The sequence below is a fragment of the Lactuca saligna genome, chromosome 5, assembly GCF_052625555.1.
Source record: "Lactuca saligna cultivar CGN05327 chromosome 5, ASM5262555v1, whole genome shotgun sequence".
NCBI lineage: Eukaryota > Viridiplantae > Streptophyta > Magnoliopsida > Asterales > Asteraceae > Lactuca > Lactuca saligna.
Genome location: NC_136421.1, coordinates 44,772,742 through 44,782,408, shown reverse-complemented (window position 1 = coordinate 44,782,408; position 9,667 = coordinate 44,772,742). Strand labels below are relative to the sequence as shown.

General features: G+C 34.4%; 1 long non-coding RNA gene across 1 annotated transcript; it reads right to left on the bottom strand.

Annotated features, from left to right (window-relative positions):
• Window positions 1–201: 201 nt before the first annotated feature.
• On the bottom strand, window positions 202–2,668 carry LOC144997770 (uncharacterized). The gene is made up of 5 exons (XR_013659935.1): window positions 1,989–2,668; window positions 1,521–1,666; window positions 1,261–1,317; window positions 1,102–1,177; window positions 202–1,001 (listed from the first exon to the last, which is right to left on the bottom strand). It is a non-coding gene; the product is annotated as an uncharacterized LOC144997770 (long non-coding RNA).
• Between the last annotated feature and the right edge of the window lie 6,999 nt (window positions 2,669–9,667).

The window sequence follows — 9,667 nt, the reverse complement described above, 5'->3', positions numbered from 1 at the left end:
AATAGCTCAGAAAATGCAGTGAACCTGTTAATTGTTATGTTACCACAAAAAAATGTTTCAGAACACAACAAGGGCAAAATGAGAAAATTAAGAAATTATGAGGAAAATGGTTGGAGAAAGATGTAAACATGCTTACTAAAATAAATGATTAATAATTAAGTGAAGCAAGCAAAGTAAGAAGAAACAGGTAAATAGGGAAGGAACTTGAAATTACTCTTAGAATGCTTACAAGGAGATAATTCTAAAGGCTTTAAGTAGTATAACGAAAGGGTGGGGCTATAGAACAATTACAGTTTCCTTATAGTGAACTTAGGTTATTTATAATTATAATGGCAAGACTTGATGGATGTGGGGTAGATTTGACTTAATTTTCAACAAAGGGTAAATAGGCCATTTAACTTAACCTTTAAAGACTCAAGATTCTTGTAACTCATGATAGGGTCGGGAGAAAGACACAGCTAACCCACAGGTTCAACCTTGACTCTCTAGTTGAACAATTTTACTTCTCCAAGTGGCTTTGTTGAAGCATTGGGACAAGAGCATCTTTTGTTGAAGATTGTTGGCCAACACTTGGTTAGCCCATTGGTTTTGTGTTTAAGAGTACTGAGTTAACCCGGGGTGGACCGGGTGGGTTCGGGTTGAGCCATAAAGTGACCGGTGTGGGATACTGGTTAGGTGAAGACTAGAGGTGTTTAATAAAGGGGAGAGATTAAGGTCTGAAAAGGGAATTTGGGAATGGGAATGGGAATGGGAACGATGATGTGGCGAGGGGAGACTGTTGTGGGCCCCAGGTGAAAATGAAGGGAGAGATGAGGTTGATGTGAGTATGGATTCTGTGAAGAATTAGTGTTTCTCTGTAGGGTATGATGAAGCTCTGTATAAGGGTTTAGGGTCTGAAGGGAGATGAGGTTTTGAAGACCATCTTCTGCTTCCATGGCTGCTTTCTGTGTCTGAGATGTGTTGGTCTTGCCACTATAGTTGGTCTACTAAAGCAGATGAACCTGAAAATATGTATATTTTTTTATAAAAGAACATGAACAAAGTTACAAAAGCAATGAAGATCAAAAGTATTTCTTGAATAGATTTGATATATATACTTACTTTCTCTTGAAATAGATCCTAACCCTTGATCACCAATAACTCCAGGATGTCTAGGTCCGCTTACTGATCTGTTTAACTATTTAACAAAACAAGAAATTTAGTTAATTTGGCTAAAAAAATTCACAGCTTCATTGTGAAAAATTGAAATCAAAACTATACTTTTGAAAATATAGTTGACAGATTATCTAAATCCAATAGAGATCTTGTACCTGACTCCTATGCAAAAAGAAGATGTAAGATTTAGAAAGATGAGATATTTTATCACTGCATAAAGTTAATTGAAACTATTGTAACGACTTTAGATGTTTAAAATGTGAAGTGATGAATGCATAATATCTCAAGCGTTTAGATTTATTAACAATAAATGAAAATAAATATGGAGTGCAGTGAAAACAGAAGATGCACAATGTACATTACACCTCTTCTCTGTCAAATAAATGGCATTCATCATCAGGGACTCCAGTTGAAGGATTATCTTCATCTTCTTCTAAGCACCCAAACTCAATTTTCTCAGTAGTAGGTCGACCAAAAAAAGCATATTGTGAAACATCAAAGAGTTTATCATCTACACAATAATGAAAGAATCAGGCATAAAAAACAAAATCTTGAAACAATAGAAATAATAAGAAAGAACAGTGATGCTTGCAGACAATAAAACCAATGATAATTTGTTCTATTGCTCGATGAACTTATTTGGTTTTCTTCCTCACGTAAAAATGGTAACATATTCGACATCCAGATACCGAAATATGAAATTGTGTGGGGTGTAGGTACTAGTAAATCATTCAAATAAAAGATTCCTTCATCGGAGATATCACCTCAATCACACAAGAGAGAGAGAGAGAGAGAGAAAGAGAGAGAGAGAGAGAGAGAAAGAAAGAGAGAACCTTGATCTAAGGGAAGAGGCCATGGTAGCCACGAGATTTGAGAAAACTGTATGCGACATCCTTAGAACCATGAGTATCGGGAGCAGAAGAAGTGCCTCCAACGCAAAATTAGCTATGGCCACCGGAGGAGGAAATCATGATTGAAACTTGTATGGTTTTTTTGGTTAGGGTTTTACAGAAGAGAAGAGAAGAGGATTCAAAATCGAAATTAGAGGCATGAATAAAGGAGAAATAAGAACCTGGATCTTGTCTTCGACATTATCGACGATGTCGACCTTGCTTTCAACATCGAGTGGGAGATATGGTGGTTCCGGTGGGTAGAAGTAAGTGAGCCTTGATCGATGTCCTCCCTTTCTCTCGAACGCTTTTTGTATCCCACATATATTCCTTTATAACGGAGGTGAAGGGAACGCACACAAAAACCCCTATGAGAGAGAAAATAATAGTCGATTTGAAGCAACCTACAAATGAAATTGAAAGGTAGAGGCGCTACACTCCTTTTTTTGTTCATGTCAGCACACATCAACATAGAGAAATCGAGAACCCCTGCGAGGTTTGATCTATTCAGAAGACGGGATCAGAGATTTGGTGATATTGTGATTTTGTTGCGGGAGAAAAGAGGATTTGTGATGATATTAGTGTTTTTTTGGGTATTAGAGTGAGAGAGATAGAGATAGAGAGAGGGAGAGAGAGAGAAAGAGAGAGAAGAAAGATGGAAATAAGATAGAGGATAACAGTGGCGACCTTTCAAACTTTTGGGATTTTCATTTCCCCAGCTGCAAAAAAAGAGAACGTGCCTTTTATTCAAAAAATATAAAGCGACATTTCTAGATGATGCCTATTTTTAAGTAAGTGCCCTCCGTGTTTTTAATTTTTTTTCTTGGACACTAAATTTAGGGCACGCAAAAATTCATGACCTCTATCCTTCAAAAGTTTGAAGAGATGACATTATTTTTAGAGTGCACGCTTTTGCGTATTGTAAATCACCACGTGCCATTGTTTGCGTGTCATTAAAAGCTGTTTTTCATTGAATTAAATATATAATTTTAATACATGTGTGTTCTTTGTAATGTAATAGACACAAAAAATGAATGATAAAAGACGAGTCTTGTCTGAGGTACGTCTTCTCAAAAAGTTGTCAACGGTACCTATCTACTGATGACCTGAGAGTACAAGTTATTTTGAATGCATAGATCATCATTTAAGCTGGTGATTTCATAAGTATTTTAATGTATTTGATTTGTAAAACCGTAAGGAAAGGACATGTAAATGTTTGATGAAACAGTTCGCATAAGTGTGAAAACCCTAGTAAATCCTATATTTCCTACTACTATAAAATGTACTCTTCTACCAAAACCTGACTGTTTTGTATGATTGTTTCTTGTAAAAGTGTGTAATTTTCCCATGTGTAACTATTTTTATCAAAATATAGTCTACTTCATCGTTTATGTGAAAATGTCACAAAGTAAAAGTAAAAGGGAAACATTATAAAATCTTGTAAGTATTATCCTTTGGTACTAGGATAAACACGACAGAGTATCTTGCCGAATAGTATTAACCGTAGACATCCGTCGATGTGCATTTTCCCTCTTTAGCTAACAGTTGGGCATAGAATGGTTAGTCCCGTACGTATATAATAGTATCTACTAATATAATATGTAATAGTATCTCATCATATAGTATGTAATCGTATCTCTTCCTATATTATGTAATAGTATCTCTTCATATAGTATGTAATACGATTGTATATACTCATGAATGAACTGACTCTTGTATGTTCCATTTTTACTAGGAATAGTAAGTAGTATTTCCCAAGATATACCTATTATAGTTTGCTAGTAATGTAGTTTGAAGTGTCTATGTATGTTTATAGACCTTTTTTATACAAGGTATTGGAGCTGAAGTCATAGCCATCTTATCAAATACATAAATATATACCTACTACATAAGTGTATAGATCGGGTTTTTAGCAATACATAATTTGAAAAGAGGTTTTTGTAAAACATTTAAAAGGTTTGAAACAATAAACAATAAAGACTTGAATGCCAGTTTATAAAACGATTTAAAAGTAGTTTGTTTGATAAGACAGTTTGAAAGTATAGCAACTCTATCTGTTTGATAGTTATTAATCACATACGATTGATATAATAACTATGATATTCAACTTGTATCCCCCCATAAAAGCATTTAATGGCATACAAAAGCATTTAAAAGGTTGTTTAAGGGGTATGAACTCACCTGAAATGAGTGATACGATAGTAGGATTGGTAAAGAATGCTAAGTGTCTAGTGAGGACTTGAACACAAACAATGATCCTAGTTAACATATAATAAAATAGATGTCTCTAATTAGTCATTTAATAAGTAATTAATCATGTTAAAACACCCTAGGTCATGGAAACACTATGGTTCAAGTGCTATAGGTACTAACGGGTTGCACCTAAAGGGTTGTATGGCATGGTATTAGAGTTTATGGCCCAAGGACCACTCCTTATGGAGTTTATGGCCCATGGTCATTTCCCCATGAGTTTATGGCTGTAAACTCATGGTACTAAGTGCCAAATTGTGTTTTGAGGTATTTTAAGTCATGATTGCACATTTAATGATCAAGTCCAAGCCTTAGGAAAGCATTAGGGGCACAATAAGACTAATTTGTAGAGTTTACGGCCTAAGGATCATATCCTTATGTGTTAACGGCCATAAACTATTATGGGGACATGTTTTGATTGTTGTTTCAGGTCTTAAAAACTTCTAGGAATGATCAAGGTTGGCATCCTTGGCTTAGGAAGGGACTAGGGTCCATATAACCACCTTAAGAAGGGTTTACAACCCAAGAACATCCTTGGCCGTAAAATCCTTTGTTCTTATGATTCTTGATGATTTTCTAGTGTTATCAAGTTCATATTATGAACACAAGAAGCAAGGGAAGTTTACTTACAAGATAGAAGCTTGATTGGGTGTTTAAGGTCCAAGAACACTAGTGTGTGTTCTTGGTGTTTTAAAGATCTAAGTGAAAATCAACAATGAATGCATGAAATGATGTATAAACACTAGGTGATAGGGTATAATAGCAAATAAAGTCTAGAAAAGCTTATGTTTTCGGAAGATCGGGTGAAGAAGGGGATGCTACGTGAGACAGAATGGATATTGTTCTTGAGGGTGAAAGTTAGGAATGAAAGGAATGAGGAGTAAACTCATGCCTTAGGCATGAGTTCATGGTAAAATATGAGTTCACTTCCCAAACTGAGGGGTTTTGAGCATTCTAACACTTCCTAAGTGTACATGCAACCCTAATAACCTTGGATCTATGTTTGTCTAATTATCATGCAAAGTTGAATTCCAAGGTTATATTCCTATCTAGCATACATGGGGAACAATTTTATCATAAAGTATAGATAGAATAACTTACCTTGTTGTTGTTTGTGTTCCTTGAAACCTTGTGAACCTAGCACCCCAAGTGTGATGCCTCAAATGCTTCACACAACACCAAATGCTCTTGGAAGAACTTATGAGAGAACACACACTTCTTCAAAATCGGCCAAGCCCTCTTATTTCTTAGTGTAGCCGATTTTAGGTGGAGAACATGTTACTTATATAGTGTTGACACATCTAGGGTTAAACCCTAATGTGTCATGACTCTTCATTTCCATGACCCATGGGTTTGTAACTCCCATGGAGCATCCTATGGGTGGAACCCAACTTGATAGTCCATGGAGCCTTTTAGCCCACTATACAAGATATGGATGATTTACATAATCAACCCATATATTTAATTAGTTATCTTTTGATCACATAATTAATTCTAAATTAATTCTTGATCAAACTAATCAAATAATATTATTAATATATTAGAACTTATAATATATTAATAATCTCCAAGTGTTATTTCTCTCATTTAGTCTATCCAATTGCATGGTGCCATGCAACCCAAATGGACCATGCCGGGTCGGGTCAAGTACATACCAGAAATAGTTATGGACTTAGACACCTTATCCAACACAAACCTCCCTTGTTTGGTTGTGAACACCAATTCAAGGTGATGGGTGTTCCTTTTTTATCCCGACAGTCTACAAATCCCATTCTTTTATCCGTTCGTTTCATGAATAATTAATAAAAAAAACTCAAACGGACTTTAAACCGGATAAATTTAGCAGAAAAGTATTTAACTTTTAATTGAAGTGTTGGAATGTAGAGTTTGTACGAATGAAAATTTCGGGTTGTCACAAGTAACCAGTATATTCATATACTGTTGGAAGGTTTAGAATAGTTGTAATATTATTTTTGTATTTTGTACTCCCGTATGTATAAAGCTATAGTATCCTTGGAAGTTATGTAATATATAAAACTTTGAAATAGTCGGTTTGTATCCTGTCTTTTGTAAAAAAGTAATCAATGTAAAATATTATTTATGAATATGCATGTAGCATGTTTTGGAGTAACAATTTTCAAGTATGAAAGTTTAGGTCTTTCAGAAATATGAATGTGTGGGTCTTTTACTTTATCATCCTTGCAAAGGCATAAACTCATGAACTTTATGGAGTATGAGCCTTTAGCGGGTCTAGATCTTAGATTATAGCGATGGTTTAAGGGATTAAGACCAATAGAGTGGGAAAAAGAAAGTATGGATGTACGCCAGGCCTGAATCCAGTACGCCCCATGTAGTGATCAAGTGTCCCTGATTAGGGTTTGTGTGTACGCAGAGCGTACCAACGGAGGTACGCCCCGCGTAATCTTGCAGTGGGCACTTGGGCTAAATCTCATATTGGGCCTTAAGTGTTGGGCCTGGATTTTTGGGCTTGTTGTACTGGAGATTTTGATCAAAGAAATATTGTATATGTCTTGGGCCTTTGTGTTGGGCTTTCCATTTGGACATAAGTTTATCAGTTGGGCCATGGGAGAGCCCATTTAGTATTGAGCTTTGATGGGCCCAATGGGCTTGAGTTACTTGTGGGATGGAGTTATTTGTTGGATGGGTAGTGGAGTATCTTAGACCTAATGAGCGAGGTTTGTTCTTAGATCTTAATTGGGTTAATTTTGGGTTTTGGTTCAGTGTTAGAGGTCAGTGTGCAGCAGCAACATCTATAGGAGATGTTCATCATCCGAGGTGAGTCTTCTCACTATAATTACCATGAATGGTAACTTGTGTGACCGGAGGGTCCGGTATGTTTATATTGAGTATTGTGATATCATGCATTATGTCTTTGTGATTTATGATGTGTATTATCTTGAGCTTACTATGTTAGGATCGGAGGGTCCACCCTAGTTGTGGGACCGGAGGGTTCCACTAAGATACATTGATCGGAGGGTCTTATTTGAGTATAGCCATGAGTGGCTAATGAGATGTGTGTGGTATTTTGGGGAACTCACTAAGCTTCATGCTTATTGTGTTATGTGATATGTGTTTCAGGTACTTCTCAGGATCGCGGGAAGGCATCTGCTTGATTGTACACACGAGATGGAATTATGTTTGAGGATCCTGGATTTTTATACAACCATTATGGATATCTATTTTGATAAATTATTACTTTGGGGTTTGTGAAATGTGTTGATGAGAATTATGTGATTTAAAAATGAATATTTTGTTGAAAATTTACGGTGTTACACCAATTACTCATCACGACGTGAGTAAGCATTCCTTATGTCGTGATAACGAGGAAAATCGAAAACTTTTAACTTCACATTAATAATAATGTTGTGCACCTGATCCTAGTGTTACAACCTACGTCTACCATATCGAAATCAACATGTAATGGTTTCATAGGCTCATTTTTTATTCATTCATACTCATCATTATAGTATCGATATTGTTGGATTAATGTGTCTAAGGTCTTAACTAAACTGGTATAATCTAATTGAATAAAACTAAAGTTTCTTTTGGGTTGCCCTCTAACAGAATTTCATAATTTGTTGCGTTTTTTCGAATTTGTAGGATAATTACTAGTCTTAATTGTTATTTTAATTGTATAAAATCTGAAGATTTAAACTAGGTAATTAGATAAACCTTAATTCAAAAATTAAGAAAGTAAATAAATGGATTAATATTATTTAATTAAAATTCTAATTAAAATAATAGTTTAATCCTAAAAGATTTAGTATAATTATTTAAATGTTAAATTAAAAATATAACTATTAAATCTTAATTGGTTTGATTGTTAATTAATTAAGTGTTAATTAAGTTACTGAGATTTGAACCTTGTATTATTAAGAGTTTTTAAAATACACACACATATACACACACACCTATATATATATATATATATATATATATATATATATATATATATATATATATATATATATATATATAATATGTAAATATCAAGTTAGTTGAATCAAGAGTAGGTGTACCAATTGGTATAAATATGTCAAAGTTCTTCTATCAAATCACTGCAAACTCTACTGTAATAGGACTTAAAATATAAAATCTTCTATTAAATTTTATGAAATTTTGGCTCCTATGCTCATAAATAAGCTAATGTTCATAAATTATTATCCATAACATAATTTAGATCTAATGATATATGTAAATAATTAAAGATTTATATATAATTTAAAATTTTGGGGGAAGTTTAAATTTTATAAAACTTGCATTTATTTTATAAAATTTTGACACTTGCTATCAAGTTTGGTCATTTTGGAATATCACAGTGGATGTACAATATCTTAGATTGTTTGGAACCAAATAAAAATGTTTAACACCATAATGAATTGTGTTTAATATTTGGAAAAAAAAATCAAATTTATCAAAATAAATACTTATATTTGGTAGAAAGTTGCATAGTTTGATTGAAATCAGATTATTGGCATTCTATGTAGTGATTCTGAGATTTAAATGAAATGAGGAATCAAGTATACTAGTCCTATTTTTCAACTTTGACATAAGTTTCTCTGAGACTTTGACTTAATTTCTACTTCTAGGTCAAGTGTATGATGTGTCTACATGATTAATGCAAAGATTTTCAATTTAAGGAATGGCTCGAATATGGATAGTCATTACAGTTAAGTAGTTGTAGAATTCACATACCAATGTCAAATCGTAGTGCAATAATCTTCGATTCTACATGTTTCCAAGTTTCTAGTAGGTTATAATTTAGCTTCTAGTTACCAAGTATAGTATGTTTCATGCCTATACGTGAAACTAAGTTTATTCAAATCTAAAACTGTCTCGAATTTTGACGGTTGTCAGAACTTGTGTCGTCACAACTAGGAAATTCATGACTCTGAGAACATTGTCCAAATTCGAAATTATCAATGGGTAGTTCATGCAAGATGGGTTGAAGAGTAGCTGTGCTTTTGACCGGGTTCTGCGGTAAAGAAGACTAGACTACCGCAGAGTAAGTCATTGGTGATTCTTGGTTGGGACATGTCTTGGAAGGCAAGGAGGCGCAATCTAAAACTACTTCAAGTCCTCCAAAACAATTTCTTCATCCACATCTGAACTGGACTGAGAGTCAAGACAAATTGTGCCAATGATGGGTAAGAGATCATCTAAATTACCCAAGGATTCGGGAAGAATTTCCTCCGTGACACAACTATTTTTAATTTCATGAAGTCTACCGAAGTGACATTTTATGTCTTCGGGAAAAGTCTTGTAATTGATTGGATAATGAAAAGTCATTTCTGGTGGGACATAGGGACAATCGACATCAAACCGGGGAGAAGAGTTCTCATCGATAGAGT